General features: G+C 25.3%; 1 non-coding gene across 1 annotated transcript; it reads left to right on the top strand.

The window, feature by feature from the left end:
- The first annotated feature begins 19,117 nt into the window (after window positions 1–19,117).
- TRNAN-GUU (transfer RNA asparagine (anticodon GUU)) lies at window positions 19,118–19,191 on the top strand. The gene has a single exon. It is a non-coding gene; the product is annotated as a tRNA-Asn (tRNA).
- Window positions 19,192–19,297: the final 106 nt, after the last annotated feature.

The raw sequence follows: 19,297 nt of genomic DNA, 5'->3' as shown, positions 1-19,297 counted from the left end.
AAATATCTTATTTAATCTTCCTTTGCTTTCATCTTCCAATCTATCCTCAACTTAAATACTGCATCCATTTCAAAAAACTTTAAAATACACTTGATTTGATTTGATAAAAAAAACTGAAAACTGAAAAAATACGAATCAAAAGATTCAACAACAAAAAAAAATTATCATTCTCAGTACACAATTTTTAGCTCTTTATTCCCTCCAATCTCTGTTGTGCATTATCAATCACTGAAATACAAAAAATTATCGTATACTATTTTGTAAATTAAATGCACCTTAACATTTTCTTATTTAAATAATAAAATTAAGAAGTATAATTTTTTTATCAATATATGTATTGTATGTATTATTAAAACATGTCAAATAGCAAGTAATAAAAGTAAATTGAAAGACGACGATAAACCAAGAAAGAGGACACATAAGTGTTACAGTACTATACTACTAAAGTTGGCATGAATGGGCAACAACCCATCGTTTACTGTCTATCTGGACAAAGTGAGGTTTATTTCATCTGATTCTTCGGTGCTTTGACACCATAGGGACTTTGTTGTGTATTGTCAAAATTCCAACAAACTGAAAAACACAATTACTCCCAAAACTCTCCAATATAAACCTACAAGTTTAACAATTTTTGTTCTATTTTTACTTTTCAAATACACTCATTTTTTATGAAGTCAAAAATTTATTTACACATGACACATCTAGACAATCAAATAAATGTGTACACTTTGAGGAAAACATATGAAAACTTTTAATGTTTGTCCAATTTAATCCTTTTACTGCCAAAGGTGTCGAGGGCTATGAATAAAAAATGCACAGGAAATAGAGGTTAATCTTATAATCGTACTGAGGTTAATCTAATACTTGATTAGTCTATATTTATAGGTACATTTTGTTTTTTTATTTATTTATTAAGAAAATAAAAAAAGTTGATTTAACGTGTCTATTTTATGTATATATATTTTTTAAATGTCATTTGTACATAATATATCTCATTTGTCTTTTTTATCTTTTAAGATAAAACAATATAATTAATAAGGAGTATATTTGGAAAAATATATAAGAATAAATCTATCTAGTATATTGAAAGTAACTTATAATATAGAAGAGTTCACGGAGTCTCGGGAGCAACAACGGGTCAAATGATCCATTTATTATTAGTCAATTGGTTACATAAACACTTGTACTTGAAATCCAACAATCTCGTGTTTAAGTGTGACTCTTGTACATACTATACTTGTATCATTGTTATTACTAATAAGATTCACCTCCTGACTACACCTCAAGGAAGACTTCCAATACAAGTATCTAACACCAGGATCCACTCACGCTCCCCCACCAAGTCAAACAAAGGCTTTGATCCCGCTTGTTAGCATGTCGGGAGAGCGTCAGAAGTAACAACAACCCAAATGCAGCAAGACCACAAGATACTTTGACACCACATCTATACATAAAACTTTAAAACATTAGGTATATGGGTCACCACCTTATATATCCAACGTTTAGTTTTATTCTTATCCAATGTGAGACTTAATCACTCATATTTGAAATCCAACAATAATCCTCTAAATTAATTTAAATATCAATCATAATACAAGTAAATTACGTGAAAACTCCAAATTTGGAGAAAAAATAACGATTGTTGTCTAATGACAACCAGAGAACAACATTATGTGAAAATGTTACAACACATATATTTCTCTCATAAACTCCACATGGCCCACAGTTGACACCTAACTGGACGCAACACCCACAATACATCTACACCCTCTAAGGTAAATATTTAAACTACATCTCGCAACACTCTAACACATGAGTATAATGTAAAAGTAAATAATCATGTACAAGCTTAAAATGTTTATGACTTATGCAAATTGTAATAGAAAAAACTAGACTCATATATACAACATTGAGCTCCATCTTTCATTATAATTTCAAAAATGTGGGACTTATTCAATATTCTCCTATTTCAACCAAACTCGTCTTTTCTTAGCCAATCTTGCCTAAACAACACTTATAAAATATAACATTTATTTTCTGATGTGGAAGATTAGACAAAAGTGCAACAAAACATATTAATAACTATATTTTCCTATATCGAACCAAAAGCTATAGTACCAAATGTTGATAAAATAAACAAATAAATAATTTTAAATAATAAAAAAAAAAACACAAGAAACTAACGTGTAAACTTTAAATTCATTGAAAAATTCACGATTGTTGTCTAATGATAGATAATAACATCATGTAAAAATTGTTATAATACATAAATTTCACATGACCCTCGTACATCCACACTCTCAAAAACAAATATTTGAACTATATCTTACAACACTGTCACACAATGGAATAAGAGAAAAAAAAAAAGAATCAGTTACGAATTTAAAATATTTATGACTGATGCAAATTCTAATGAAAAATTAGAATCATATATATAATTTTAAACTCTATTTTCCGTACAATTTCAAATAATGTAACACTTATTCAATATTCTCAAATTTCAATTAAACACATCAATAATTACAGACAATTTCTTTTTCAAATTAAGTAATTATAATTAAAAATGGAATGAGTAGGTTTCATAATATGATAAGTAACAGAACATGAGAACTGTTTCCTTTTTCCTTTGTCTCCGAGTGTGTAGTCAACACCTACTATCAGACAAAAAGTAGGAAGTGGGCTACTTAAGCTTGAAATATTCCAAAAATGATGGGCAAAAGGATCTGGAAAACAAACTTTACGTTGAAATGATTTTTTCTTCTAATCTTAATATTATACTATTTTTCTTGACAAAATCTTACTACAATAATTTTGAAGTAACAATTTAATTCAATTATTTATCATACATTTAATTTATTTAAGTAAAATTCATCCAATTTAATCATCTCATAATAAAATAATTAATAGATTAGATTCATTCTATTCATTTAATAGTATGGATGGATCCAATCCATTTTTTATTTTAAAAAATTCACCGGATAATTTTTTTATAAATAAAATACAATGGACTACTTAGATTTAGATATGATTGTTTTTCACTATGCATAGGAGTGGATCTAGTTATGACTTGGGGGTGCACATCTTTGTTAAAAGTGAATAGAAAATATAAGAAATCAGAATTTGAACGGTGTTTTATATTTTAAGTTTTTTTTCTTTATTTAATAACTAGATCAATTGATTTGAGTTAAAAAAAAAAAGTTTGTGAAATGCATACGATAAAAATATTAATGTTTACTTATAAGAAAATTAGGGAAAATGAGATAATATATTTTTATTTTAGTTCGTAACAATTATTACTACTTAAACTTTTTGATACATATATATTTTATATATTTTATGTTCTAAATTCGAATAACTTAATTCACTATTAAGTAATAGTTTACAAATATTATTATAACTCAGATTTTTTAATCTTAAATGATTTTTAACTTAATTTTTTTAAATTTTAAATAGTATTTACTCCGCTTTTTTTGACTTCAAATATTCTCTAATTCTCTTCAAAAACCACAAGTATTATGTAAGTCTAATTGGGATTTAAGTATTATTTACTTTGCTTTTTTGAGACTTATATCTCCTGCGCTTGAAAACAACTTACTCATTACAAGCCTTTGGAGGAGATACATTCGGCCACTAATGGACGTATCAGAAATGGTGTTTATGACTACGATACATCTTATTGAAAACTCTTGAAGATAAGGTATGCAAATATAATTACAAATCAAATTATCATTCCAAGTATTTTTCATGTCGAGGATTTTCATTTTTCTACGTACGAGATTTATAAGATGATATACGGTAACCGTCTTGTATTTACGGTATATGATCTAGATCCTCTAATGTAAATTCATAACCACTTTATAGACAACATGAACTTTGTTTTCAACTTTTTATCTTCGATCTAGTACATAACTATTTTTGTCAACTTGAAACCGATATTCAATATTGCTGAAATAGATTTTGTGAATATAGTCATTGGAAAAACATGTTATTAGTCATTGGGAGATGTCCACAATCACAATAAAATAATAGTTGTTACAATTTTTATCACAATGTTGGTAGTGTCTTTTAAAATTTTCAAGTACAAAATAGTTAAGTCTTCGTATTTGGTTCGATCTTTAAGTTATATTTTTTGTGACTTATTACGGTTTGATATAAGTTAAGCTAATGATATATTTGTTTGATTGAGTTCATCAAATGACATTCTTATGTTGATCTTATGAAGTCTCTATTTTATAAAAAGATGAAATTTTAGTTAAGCATACAATAACTTAATAATTTAAATCAGGCATGACGGTCTTGATCTTTTAAATGTAACTAATTCACATTGATCTCTTCTTTTGTCATGTGACAACAGTACCAAAAGATCTTTTTTTTTTTTTTCTATTTAATTTGTTGTTAGATGATATGATGCAAGCACACTTTAGAAAACATCAAAGGCTACAAGAATATGATTCTCAACTTACAATTTAAGCTTACAAGAATAATACTAAAGTTTATTGGCATTTTAGAAATCATTAGAACAACTGTTTTCACTTAACTAAACAAATGAACTTTGTAATTTCTCTCATATTTTAAGAATGAAATCATTGTGGTAACGTGTCTGATTATTTGAATCTTGATGTCACTTGTCTTTATTGGTGGGGTCAAATTCCATCTATCCATTATTTTATCATTCAAATATATTGTTGTCATATTTTATTCATAATTTGAATCAAACCTTCGATTAAAGAGATACTTTATTTTGTCCTTATTTTTTTTTCTAACTCACAAATTTGAATTTATTTTTTTTATACGATTGAATTTGGATGAGAGAAATTTATGAGTATTTATAAACTACTTCGTTTGCATAGTCAATTTGAATAATTTTTAAAAATGAAGAGATTTTTCAAGATATTCTATTAAAGCTAAAATTTGAGGTATTTGAAATTTCTGCTTAATATTGTAAAACATGAATCTTAAAATAGTTCCTACAATTTTTCTAAAATTTTAAAATTTGACAATTTATGTTTAAAAATTTGTATATCACTGCCTATTTTTTCAAAATTTTCACTTTTTTTAATTTTGATACAACATTAAAAAAATTACAATGAACTACTTATCTTTAAATATATACATTTAGACCCAATTTTTTTTTGAAATTTATATAAATACCCCAACTTTAGATAAATAATTATCATATCCAAACAAATGAATTTATAAATGAAAGGAAATCATTTAAAGCAATTGAACTACTTAGAATTTTAAATTTTTAATGAGTTTGTTCGAACACACTTTAAAATGAAACTGTTTGACACTTAGACAAAATGATGTTGGTGCATGACCTATTATCAGTGGTTTGATTACTACATAACAAAGAGTTGCATGTGGCGGAGAGGTTTTGCTTGTAACCTTGAATCTTGTTCGGTTCTCATGATCAAAATCTAGGGTATTTTATGATCTATTCTTTATGTTTTTTGGGATAATAATTTTATCCGTTTCTCTTATTGGAATCCAATTCATTAGTAATTATGCTCATATTATGAAGGATTGTTCCCCTCTCGTCCTTTTTCATCTATTGTTTTCCTCATTAATCATTTTATGAAGAGGGATGATATGTTTCGATTACTTATATTTATAGGTTAGAAAATCATGTGACCGACCGACAAGGGGTAACCATATTTTTATTCATCTCGATATGGTTACGTTAATTTTTTATGTTGTGATCATGTTGAGAATATTTATTTTAATTGTTTGTAATTGAATCGAAAGATCTCGACTTCATAAAAAAAGAAAAAATTTAATTAATTGTATATGTTTGATAAAAAAAAATTAAGATTAAATTGCAGTTTTTATTCTTTAGTATTCATCAATAAATAAAATTGGTCTCCTATATTTTAAAAGTCGATAATTTTAGTCATTATTTTTTTTTCGTATTTTTTAACTAAAAAATAATGATTTGACATGTTTAAATGGTGTGGCATATGATTTCATGAAATAAAATCATTTAGTTACATTAATTATTCATATATCATTAATTAAATTACAAAAATTAAATTTTTTTGAAGTTGAATGTTAAGTTTTTAAAGGATTTTATTATTATTTTTTGCGTGTTAATTGTTTTACATAATCGTATTATATGTCACGTTATTTAAAATACGTCATATTGTTATTTTTTAATTAAAAAATCAGAATAAAAAACTGAAAACTATTAAATTTTAAATAAAAACTAATTTCATAAATTAAAAAAAATGAAAATTAAAAATGCAATTACGTCAAAAATTAATTACCTCGCACGAGTATTATTATAATTAATTTTCCTTGCTTAAATTCAGACAGACGGCTCTTGTAACTTTTGATGGTTGGTCCAAATATCTTATTTGGGCTTTGAATGGGCAAACAAAGGTGATATGCAATTTTGCATATTTTTTAATTCATGATATTTTTGGCTTGGCAGTGGAACTGTGGAAGTTAAAATATATCTTTTTTTTGTCTCGAATGGAGAAAAATTTGAGGCAGATTTTGCATGGAAAATATGATGGTGTTGGAGACAAATATTCAAACGAAAATGATTTGGGTTAATGAATGAGAAAGGTACTATAGTCCAAATTTGCGAGGGAAGAGAAAAGGTTTGGGTGCTCAGAGTCAGAGGTAGTAACGGAATGATTCGTTGGAAAATCTATTATAACGAAATCATCACCAAACCCAATTTCATCCAAATCCAAATCCACTAAACTGACCCCTCTCTTTCAACTTACAACAATGTGTAGCCTTTTAGCTAAACACTTCACCTTCTTGCCCATTTGTACATTACAATTCATTTTCGTTTTTTCACTTTCACCAACATTTTTCTCTCTAATTTACGCCAAATGTGGTACTCTAATTGGTAGGTTGTGCCACACTACTCTACTCCTTCTCTTTTGTTAGTATAAACAACTTTAGATCTAACTAAAACTCAACTTTTTGTCTATTCAAAATTGTTAATATTTAAGATAAAACGATAAGAAAATAAGAAGTCAAAATTGTTAATATTTCTCTTATTTCATTTACAATCTAATGAAAAATGATAAGAAAATATGAAGTGAAATAAAAGAAAGGGTTTCATAGACATGTAATGACAACTTTACACTCACATTTAATAAAAAATTTGATTGAGTTATTATTATATGATAATAATTATTATTATATTGTAAAATGATAAAATAACTTTTTTTTATAATTTGTTAATGAAATTAATTTAGATTGACAATATATAATTTTTTTATTTAAATGATGACAAAATTCTTATGCTACTCCTTCAAATTTACGTGTGTTAATTTCCTATACTTTTAAAAGTCTTAGGTTAGTCAGAATGATGATCAAATTAACATTTTTGTTAGATTTGAATATTTATTAAAATAACCAAAAAGAATGCCAATTCCTTATAAGTAGTTAGATTCTCATCAACATATATTATGTTTATGCAACATAAAAATTTACTTAAAAAGATTTTCAGAAGGAAAAAATATTTATTTTGAAATAAGTTTAAACAAAAACAAATTCTGAGGTTGAATTAAAACATATAAGTAGCAATACGAGTTTACTATAGGTTGAAATAAATAAATAAAACATATACAAATATGTGCGAATAATTGTGAGAACCAACTGAAGAAAGGTAGGCACTCAAATTGTACGTTTGAATTGGAATGAAAATATCTTGACGTGTGTTTAAATTGAATAATTGAAAATTTTAAGAAATTTAAATTTTCAAGTAATTTAAATACATTTATAAATGTTGATGTTTGGTTAGAGCATTTGTTTGTTTAACATTGGGTCACTATTATAATTTTCAAGAAATTTGGGATAAAAATAAAAATTTAAAATTTGGACTAAAGATGAAATTCTGAAAAATTTGAGAGACCATTTTACAAATATTTTAAAATTTATAGAGATCAATTTAAAAATATTATAAGAATTCTTTTATGGTTCATATATATTATAATTAAGATAAAGAGAAAAATTCAAATTTTTATTATTATTATTGATATTTGAAAATTCTGAAAATTAACAAAATATTTTATAAAATCTATTCACTTTAAAAATTCTTAAAATTTATTCTTAAAATAAGATAATTTATATAAAATAATTTAAGTTACTTAAAAAATTACATTCTTTTATAAAATTATTCTATCCAAACACATCCTAACAGAACTATATGTTATATCAATTTTTCTAACAAAAATGTTTTTTTAAAATTTAAAATGTACATTGTATAAAGAAATTATTTGAGTTCTATGATCTTATTGATTTCATGTATTCATGTAATAAAATGTAATCAATAATTGTGTCACCGTTTGATCGAAATTCAACAAATCATATTACAAGTTTAATATTTTTATTAAAAAAAATAAAAAATTACTTGAGATATAAATTATGAGAGCAAGATTAAAAGGTTATACATTATGTGAATGTGTGATGAACAAGTCAGCAAATCCAAATTTATAGAAGAAAAGGGATATTAATTGTTAATGCAAAAGGAGTAGGCTAAAAATAATATTAAATGTTAAGAAAAAGAGATCACGTGAAATGAGAAAATCCAAAAGAAAATCCAGAGCATCACGGCATAAGGAAAGGAAGTTGAACAGAAAACAAAGTTTGGATTATGAATATGAATATGAATGAGATCAAATCACTGTCTCTCTGCTCTGCTAGCTTTTTCCTCTGTCCCTGATGGCTACTCTTCTCTACTCTCTAGCTGTAATATGTAATATGTAATTGTGGCCCTCTCTTTTTCTTTGCTCCCACTCTGCCATCATGTTTGGCTATTGTAATTCTATATTTATTCATTCTCACTATTCTCATCCCATGCATTCTCTTTCCTCATTAATACCATTACATGCTATTCCTTTTTATTATTCCAAACTCTTCTTCCCTCCCCTCCCCCTCCCCCCTCACACAGCCTGTTATGAAATGTCAAAATCTATGCTTCTATGTCATGTCACAATCACCTTAGATTCTCTTTCCACTTTTCAATAAGGGTAGTGTTTCTTTTTGTTCTTCTTTAATGAAGAGAGAGATTCAATTCAAATCTTGAGAGACAAAATGTTTGATATCTTTGCTCAACTCACTAGCTACCTTCCAAAATGTTATTGTAATAATAAAGTATTCAAAGTTTTAAATCTAAGGTAAATCCACCAAACTAAGGAACCAATCTGTACTCAAGTTTCCCAAAGAGTGAAAACGATAACAAAATTTGTTCTTGGAAGTTGGGGAGATGATAGATTTAGCTAGGATTTTGAAATGCATAGGTAGATCTTACTCAAAAGTTATGAGAGGTTGGCTTTGTTACTCAAAAAATAATACATCACCTTGTCTTGTCGTAAAATTGGATACAACACAACACGGTGTTTAAATGGATTTATTAGTAATTATTTATTTATTTTCTTAACAAAATAATTCAAGTATTTCATTATCACTCAAACTCCTTAGATGTCAGATTTTAATATACATTTACTTTTAACATGAGTTTTGAGTTCAGTTCTCACCTTAAAATCCTTAATTTATATTTTTTCTAAACAAAGAGACTGTAAAAACATGATTGACAAATCAAAACATAATAATAACAATTATATTGACACTTCTTATCATAAAACTAAAAACTATAAAATCAAATGAAATGAAATCAACATTTATCATAAAATCTTACACCCAAAAAAAGAGTTTAGAGCAAACAACAAAAGATAAATTTTTTATAAAGATGAAAATCAATAAAATTTAAATTCAATAAAATTTAATCTATTTCAATTTAAAGAATGTTTAATTTGCATTTAATTTTGTGATATTGAATTCAGATCTCACCGATTAAAATTAATTCAAACGATGATGATGTTCAAAAAATATATATGCTTCCCACAATTCAAAATCTTGATCACAATAAATTAAAGATTAAAGTTTGGTTCTAATATATATATAATTTTTTGTTTATATCACAATAATAATTGGAGACACTTTATTCCTAAACTAAATACACCCAACCAAAAATTTGATATCTTATTTTATTTTTATGTATAATGTTAGTCTACTATATCACCAAATTGTCTAATTAAAAACAATAATTTAATCCTTATACTGATTTAAAAAATCCTTAAAATTTTATGTTATTCTTAAGAAAAAGATATTAACCACCATTTAGTAACCGTTAAAACAACTATAGAAGAGTTATATTATCACTTTTATTAGATAAATATTTCAATGGTTAATTAATGTACAGTATTTGGTTGATGTATTTTGAATATTGATTGAGTTGTATTTTAATGAGGTTGTTAGTGGAATAAGACCTATGAAAAATTGTTTCTTTTTACGGCATTATAGGTTTTTAAAAGCAAGCATCTATACTGACATGGCAGGAATGTGATGAAAAAGAAAGCCAACCCCACAAACACAAATTAATCATTTAAATAAATATATACATTGGGCATCATAGGATAGGATAGGATAGACCGTGGCAAGTAAATTGTGGAATCCACTCTCACCCAAAAGATAAAACATCTTTCCCTTCCATAGGTATAACATTTGCAAAGATAAAATTACAAATTATATAAGGGATAGAGCCTTTTTTTCAATTGTAAAATTGAAAATATGCTAGATCAATAACGAAAATATTTTAGATCCAAAGCTCTTTTTAATATAATAATATTCTATTGTAGACAAAAGGTAATAAGCAAACAGTCATATTTTAGTCATGAGAAAATTAGAAGACCCAAGATTGTTGGTAAAAATGAAGAGTCAATGCTCATATGGCCATAAGATACCTTGCACAAAAAGTTTTCAATTTATCATTACAAACACTACCATCCATATTACGTTTGACCCATACCATTGTTAGAAATCTTTCGGTTCACGTTATAAATATGATAAAAACGATGGTTGAGAAACTACATCAATTTATCCGGTTTACATTGAATAGATTCCTTGACCTTTCTAATAACACTTAAAATCACTTGTTGCTTATCAAAGGAGGAACCATTAAAGACCCTATGGTTTCTAACATATCCAATGGAACTAAAAAGAACCCAAACAACACAACCTAGTCTGCCAACGATATAACATATTAATCAACACTATTAATGTTGGAAAAAATTTATCGATGAATATACAACTAGCAAAAGAGATTAGGAACTAGGAAGGAAGGCTTGAAAATGCCGCCAAATATCTCCTACCATAACACAACTAGCTTACAAGATTATTGGGAATATGTGAATACAGAATATGTATTTTAAGGTTGGTTAAAATGTTATAAAATTTAATTTGGTTTAACTTAAAAGAAATTCATTAAAGAAAATAGAAATATAAAGAAAGAACGGGATAAGAAACTATCCTAGGAAAAAATAAGCTAAAATAAAACTCCACATAAAGGGGGTTTCACATCCCTTGAATGTATATTGTACAACTTAGTTATTTTTTTCCAAGTTCTTTTTCCTTGCATTAACCAATGCTTTTGTTAAAGTTGTATCATTGTTTTTATTCCTCTGCCATTTTCAATTTTTTTTTTAAAATTCTACGATATCTTCGAATCACGAACAATTAATTTAATCTTCAATTAAAAAATATTGCTAAAAAATAAATAACTTTTATATTTTTATTTTTTATTCCTAAAAAAAGGGTGGAATTTTTTTCCCTTCAGATGAAAAAAACTCTTGTATAATTACCAATAAATTATTCTCTTACAATAATTTATAAAAATATTTTTGTTAGACAAACATCATTTTTTAAAATATTTAAGAATATAACTTCTATTCTTATATTCCATAAAAAAAATGTTCTCATAAAATTATTCTTCATTTTATTTCATAAAAAATGGTAGTTATTTGATCTAAAAATGTCAATATTAAATTAATGATATTTTTTAATAATATTGTTAAATAAGTTAAAAAGAATCCACTTTTATTTTTATTTTGCTGCAATTTTGACGTGCCAAAATCATTTAATTTTTATTTCACATGGAGTATATTCTTTAGTACTGGTAATTTGATAGCCATGGAACTAAAATAAAATTCTAAGAGCATTCCGAAGTGGGATCGCTTTTTAACTGAGAGCACTACCTATTAGATGCCACATCTGAGGATGAAAAAGGAGACCTCTAAAATTTTAATAAAGACGACTATTTAATTAACAGCAATCTCGCTCAACACTTACACTTTAGTCTTACTTAATAAATTTAAATAAATAAATATGTTTACATGTAACAATTTAGAGTAGTTTGCAATTGATAGGAGTCATCAGGTAAGGCTTTGTTTGAGATGATTTTGAATTTTTTATAATCTAAATGAATTTTGATACAAAATTATTTGGGTAAAATTGAGTTTGGTTGATTTTTCACTAAATTTATAAACAAATTTTTCCTAAAATTCAAAACTAAGAAAATAATTTTTATAACTTGTTGTTTGTGGTGTAATTGTAAGACACCATTACTAGAAATTTTGGTTAACACGATGATTACAGTCAACTATCACATAAACCACTAGTTCGATAGTAATCAATTATAATTTACACTATCATCTTCAACCACTTCAACAAATTGTAATCACTATCTCAACCTCTATTGACAATCATGTATGCCGATCCTTGTTGATCTTTACCGACTGACAACCATCACTTCAATTGATGTTGTCTAGCACTCTAATCACCATCAACCATCACTCCAACCCTTATTTTTGTCTATTTTAGTATTCAATGGGTACAACTCCAACCTCCGTTGAAAATTGTATCTAGTTTTAACAATATTCGCTCAACACATCGATCATGTCCCCTTTGACCACCAACATTAACCACATTTTATCCAATCATACTCACATTAACCCCCACTTGAATCTTCATTGCCACCTCTGACTACCACAAACTATCACAACCACGGTTAGTTCATTGACCATCGTAGTGACTAATATTTGCTACCACATTAAATAATCACTATTATTTTTATAGCATAGCACTTTTGCTTTAAATTTTTCTATACATAAAAAATTATAATTTAAAAAATTAATTCATAATTAAAATTGATAATAGAAAAAAAAAATTAAACGAATAATATGTATATATGAAATTTACTTGGTAGTCATTTAAGAGTATCATAGTTGAATTTGCTTAAAATCGACTTTTTAAATTGTAAAAAAGAAAAATCTATAGTTAAAGTACAAATTAAGTACACCTATCGCCTTATTTAGAAAGAAAATGCTACATCCAAATAAGTGCCATGAGTAGAATGTGATTACGGCATTGCATTGATAACACAATCTTTTTGGTGAATCTAATTTAGTGGCATGTGGTAATCCAAAGTATCGTAGCCGCATAATTCCGTAACGAGGTTTTTTGGTGTAGTTATTAAACAATGTACATATATGCCATCCAATCCAAAAGTTAACACGACTGACAAAGGTCAACTGCCAACTAAATTAACAAAATAGAGAATCTTCATAGAGGAAGAGAAGACTTAAAATGAATTTAATGAAAATTAAAGAATCGAAGAAGATAGATAGAGCATAGATCAGAGTCTAAGATTGATTTGACATCGCAAGCAGTGCCCAAACAATCTTTCCCGACGGCTAGACACCCTATTGCATGCAGCGTAACGCGTCTTTTCAATACTTTTCCTTTTCCACACTTCCGTTTCATACACTCTTTTCTTTCTTTTTTTACCTTAAACCGTGTTCGGTTAATATAATTACACTGTCAAATAAAAGTACTTTAATAAATTTTTAAATGTATATTTTGCTTATCTTAAATATGTAATCTATATATATAATAAGTATAAAAAAAATGTATATCAATAAAAAATCACAATCATTTAAAATTTAAAAATATTTATTTTATATAAATGTACTAGTAAAGTATTCAACATCAATTAATATGACGTGATGATTTACTATATTGGTATTTATAAATATATTTTATTTTTAAATGTGATTAGCTTTGAATCGATAAACTAATTTGACTGCCAAAAAAACTCATTGTTTATTTCAAAATAATTTATGCTTATCCTTGCATAAGTAGTTTCAAAAGCTGAAATATAAAAACACATATTTAATGTATTATTTTTTATAAAAATATTTAATGTTTGTTTAATGTGATGATAAAAATTAAATAAATTAGTTTTAATTAAAATAAATTAAATGTAAAATAATTAATTAAAAATAAATTAAATGTAAAATAATTTATATCATTTATGTAATAATTAAATTGAAAAAATAGATAACACATGATTTTTTTTGAGTTTTTCTTCTACATACCACCAAAAAAAAATTGATACTTTTTATTTAAATGAATAGGAGACACAAATAAAATGAATACATAAATATTATTTTGATTGAATATTTAAACAAATGTTTTTATTAAAAACAACGTATTATTTATTGACTAAAAAGAAAGTTATTCATTGATTTATTTTTTATATTACAAATTCAATTGTCTTTAATAAAATTCTTATTAGTAAAAATGTTTTTAATATTTGAGACATTTTTTGTTGTTGTTAGAAAAGATCAATTGCTAACCACTAATATTTATTTTATTTTCTTTATCTATCTAGTTAACATGTTATTCATCAATTACTCTTGATGGTTGCGAACAAACTCAGCTGAACTCTCTTTTTAACACTTCTATATTTATTAATGAAATTCATTTGAATATAACTATTGGATATTTTTTTCTCACATAAAGTGATAAAATCTACCTAAATTTCAACTTAATAAAGAGCAAACTATTGATAGCCCTCCATTTCAATTTTATTGTCACTTCTACAAAATAATTATTCCTTTTATTTGTCTTTGTTTTAAAGCTTAAGTCAATATTAACTATTATTTTCTTAATAAAACACTTAACTATTTATTGCAAAATGAAAAATATAATTAAAATGAGAAAATAAAAAGTAAAAAATATTATAAAAGTAAGACAGGTAACTATTTCTTTTGATAAAGACAAATAAATCTATTAAAAATAACTTTTTCTTGTTTTTTTTTTTTTTTGATATTGTTTAAATAACGTACTTCTATTATTGTAGAACACAAGGAGTAATTAAAAAAATTCCGGAGATAATGTCTCTTTTCCAATAAAAAAAGCAATTATTGTCCAAACACAGATTGAGTAATTTTATTTCGTCAAACAAACACGGAGTAAGAATTAACAGTAACGCACCACTTTTCTTTGACATCAACGCACAACTTTATTAGAATATACCACCCAGCCCAAGTTCTGGCCCGGAACTTTGGATCTTTGTGACAAGGCAGACTCTCCTAACGACAAAGACTTCTTCAAGAAAGTTTACTTTGGTGTATCTTGAGTAGTAGTTGTAGCCCAACCAAGGGCCCAAATAATATGGTTATTTTCTTGTGTTTACTTTTTCTAGAGGGAAAATACATCTATGTTACTATTACTAACCAAAATAACCAATTTAAGAATATTCTTTATGAACTCAAATGTAAGCAAAATAATTAACTTGTATAAATTAAGAATAATATTCATCTAATTTAATTTTTTTAAGGTTAAAAAAGTTTTTTCGTATCTAAAAATAAACTAAATTTTATTTATAGTATTTACAAAAAAATTCTTCAAACCTTTCGTTTCTACAATTTAGTAAAAAAAATACATATATATAATTTGAATTTTATAACAAGGTATATCAATTTTTTAATTCGTTTCTGTTAATATTTAAAACTGAATGAAGAAAACTATTACTACAACATTTATTTTTTTAACAACATTTAAAAAATATTGTCAAAGAGAACAGTCAATATTTTATGTGTGTCTCATAAGCTGTTTATAAATGTTGCCTAAACTATGAAAATAGGGAACAATTTTTCAACACGCATAAGGCAATAATTTTAAACTGTATATTGATAAAATGTTGCTATAGTTTGTATGTAGTAATTTTAAATTGTATTCATATATGTAAAATAAATTTTCATTTTTATATTATTTTAATTCAAATAATAAATTATATATTTTACCATTATTTTATGATAATAAATTATTGTGTATATAATCAATTTAATTACATACACAAATTGAACCAAGAAAAATATAATGCAACTTTAACACATTATTAACAAAGTTGTATTCAAATAAATGGTAATAAATAAATTGTCTAACATAATTTAATAAAGTTTAATACTTAAAGTATGAGTCTAACAAAATATATAGTTTGTTGAAGTTTTGATACTTGAATCAAGTACATACCTAACAAAAAAAAAACATCATTCAAAAAATCATAATCTAAATCATTCAAGTGCGTCTTCTTTATATTTATCATCTACACCGTTCTTTTTAAATTTGTCATCTATGTCGTACTCTTCAAATTTATCGCCTTCATCGTCATCTTACAATAATTTATCATCATTTTCATCATTTTCATTGATATCTTGATGCATAATAAAATAAACAATAAACAATAAAACATAATTCGCAAACACAAACAAAACACAAACAAAAAATGCACACAAAACAGAATCGCATAAAATGCAAACAAAAACATAATTGGACATTAACATAACCGCAAGCATAAACTAAAAAATGCAAAACATAGCTCGACATAAGAATCACCACAAACAACAAACAAAATAGAACTGCACAAAATAGCGAGAAAAATGCATAAACAGAATAGCATGCAAAATAGAATCGCAAACAAAAACATAACTCAATAGTGAAACAAAACTAAAATCAGAACTTATGATCAGTTTTGAAAATCACCAACAAAACTAAAATTTTCAGTTCAAAAATATCTAAGTGCTTTTGCAAATAAAAATAAATTATTTTGTAAATTTTTGAAGTAACTTAGAATACTAAAATGATTACATACTTTAAAACAACTTTCAAGAGAGACTTAATTAAACTATAACTCTGATATAGACTCAAAATGTGGTCCAACTAATGACATTGAAGAATTGGTGAACAATTTAGATACTTTTGAAACTTTCAACATATACATGTTATATAGAAAACATCACCTCCAACATAGTGAACATATATAACACTCATCAACATAAAACTCATTAACATATGTTTAGTAAAAACTATTATAGACGATTTCCAACAATACCAATGTACTAAGCATGAAAAATCATATTGACAAATTATACCTCAATTTAATAAAATACTATTAATGTGTAAGCTTTACTCAAATAGACCATCTACCTGTAGCTTAAAATCTTTCAAACACTTTAAGCCACTCAACATCTTTCTTTCTATCCACTACAAAAAAAACCTAAATTTGTTGCCAACTTAAAAAAGATTTTGTTGCCGTAAAATATCCTCACAAATTCTTGACTAAAAAAGACTACAAAAATACTATAATTCAAAAGAGTTGTTATTTGTGGGAGCCAAAAATAGTCACAAAGTTGTTGGTGGGAAATGTTATTTAAATTTGTGGCAGATAATACCCTCACAACTGATCTGATTGATTGAAAATATAAGCAAGATTTTGTAGCGGCATATACCATCACAAACTCAAAATGTTAAAGCATTGTAAGGGATTATGCCACCACAAAATATGATAATTGCAACTTTTTGAGGATATTAGCTGCCACAATGACAACCCTTTTTACTACCGGAGCTGCCATAGAATCAAAAGTACTGTTGAAATTTTTTGGTCGCTTTGGTTACCATAAATGCATTCTTTTCTCCTTATATATCACTATTCCCTCTCATTTCTTATTTAATATTCTCTCTAAATTTTCTCCAATTTTTCTCTCCACCGTATCTCTTTTGTTTTGTTAAGTATTTATTTTATGTTTTGTTTTTTATTTTATTTGAAGCTATTTATTTAATGATTTTTTATTTTATTTTAGCAGTGGTGTTATTTCATTGATTGCAAATAATTGTTATTTGTTTGTAAGCTTCAAGTTAGACACTATCCTGCATAGAATTCGTATGTAATGGATCTTAAATATAAATTAATAATTTACATAATTATTATTAAAAAAAATTATGTGGTTATAAATTATTTTTAGTGCGGTAATATTTTATTTTAGATTGTAGAATATATTATTTTTAAAATTGGTTATAATATTATTTTTAAACTTCAATGTTAGTAAAATTTATTTAAAAAAATGTACTAATAAAATAATTAAATCATAAAATTTATAATCAAATTAAAATTGTTATTTTTTCTATTATGATTTATTATGTTAGTAAAATAGACTTTTTTTAAGAAATTATAATTTTTTTAGCAACAAAATAATCTTTATGAAAATAAAACTTATAATATTTTAAAAATACATAAAAAGTACATCATCTGAAATGTTAGTAGATTTGTCAAAACATGCTGATAGATAGAACATGCCATAACATTGTGTTTTCTCTCTTCTTTTTCTTCTTTCATACCCTATCTTTCTTTCTTTTTTGTTCCTTCCTTTCTTCTCTTCTTTCAATTTTACAATGTTTGTCCTCCCACACATTATTTTTATTATTTTTCTTTTTATTTTCTTTTAATTTATTTATTGAAAGATTGATAGGCCCATCCTCTCAGATGAACCACACCTCTTATTAAAATATCAATAATATTTAGTAGTTATTACTCACTCAAATAATTATACCTTATCTTAAATTAGACATAAAAAAATAACTAATATTATTATTATAAACATTCTACCAACTATAAAAGTGATCTCAAATAACATAAAAAATACTAAAATTTGTTAAACATATGCAATTCAAAATTTTAATAGGTTATGCTATTATAAATTATCATTGCATACGATTTAAAAAAAATAAATATATGTTAATTTAATTTTAATTATAACAATAATAGTAATACTAAAGACATATTAATAATCTAAAATTAATAATAGTTTAGATAAAGAAAGTTGAGGCATTACACCAACACGATGCATATTTCAAAAACATAAAAACTAAATGTAAGATTTACTAACTAAATCAAAAGAATAAAGAAAGTAAATATTAATATTAAGTTTACTCACTATTAATATTGTTTTATAACTTTACCTTTTATGAAATATAATTTATTTATATTTTGTATATAATATTTATTTCAAATTTTTATATGATATGTAACATAATTAAATTTATGTTAATAAAAAAACAATTAATACAGTTAAAATATTAAAAAATGCTTAACAATGTATCTTTAAATGTTGTTTACTAAAATTATTAATACAAAGCTGGAATAGCTCAGTTGGTTAGAGCGTGTGGCTGTTAACCACAAGGTCGGAGGTTCAACCCCTCCTTCTAGCGAAATATTTGTAAAATATTTCTTTTTGGAGAAAAGATAATAATATATTTTTTTAAAACATTCAAAGTTTTTTTTTTAAATATAAAAATTTATTCACTTCAAAATTCG

The sequence above is a fragment of the Cicer arietinum genome, chromosome 5 (genome assembly GCF_000331145.2).
Source record: "Cicer arietinum cultivar CDC Frontier isolate Library 1 chromosome 5, Cicar.CDCFrontier_v2.0, whole genome shotgun sequence".
NCBI lineage: Eukaryota > Viridiplantae > Streptophyta > Magnoliopsida > Fabales > Fabaceae > Cicer > Cicer arietinum.
The sequence above is the reverse complement of the archived record's forward strand: the minus strand, read 5'-3'. Positions and strand labels throughout refer to the sequence as shown.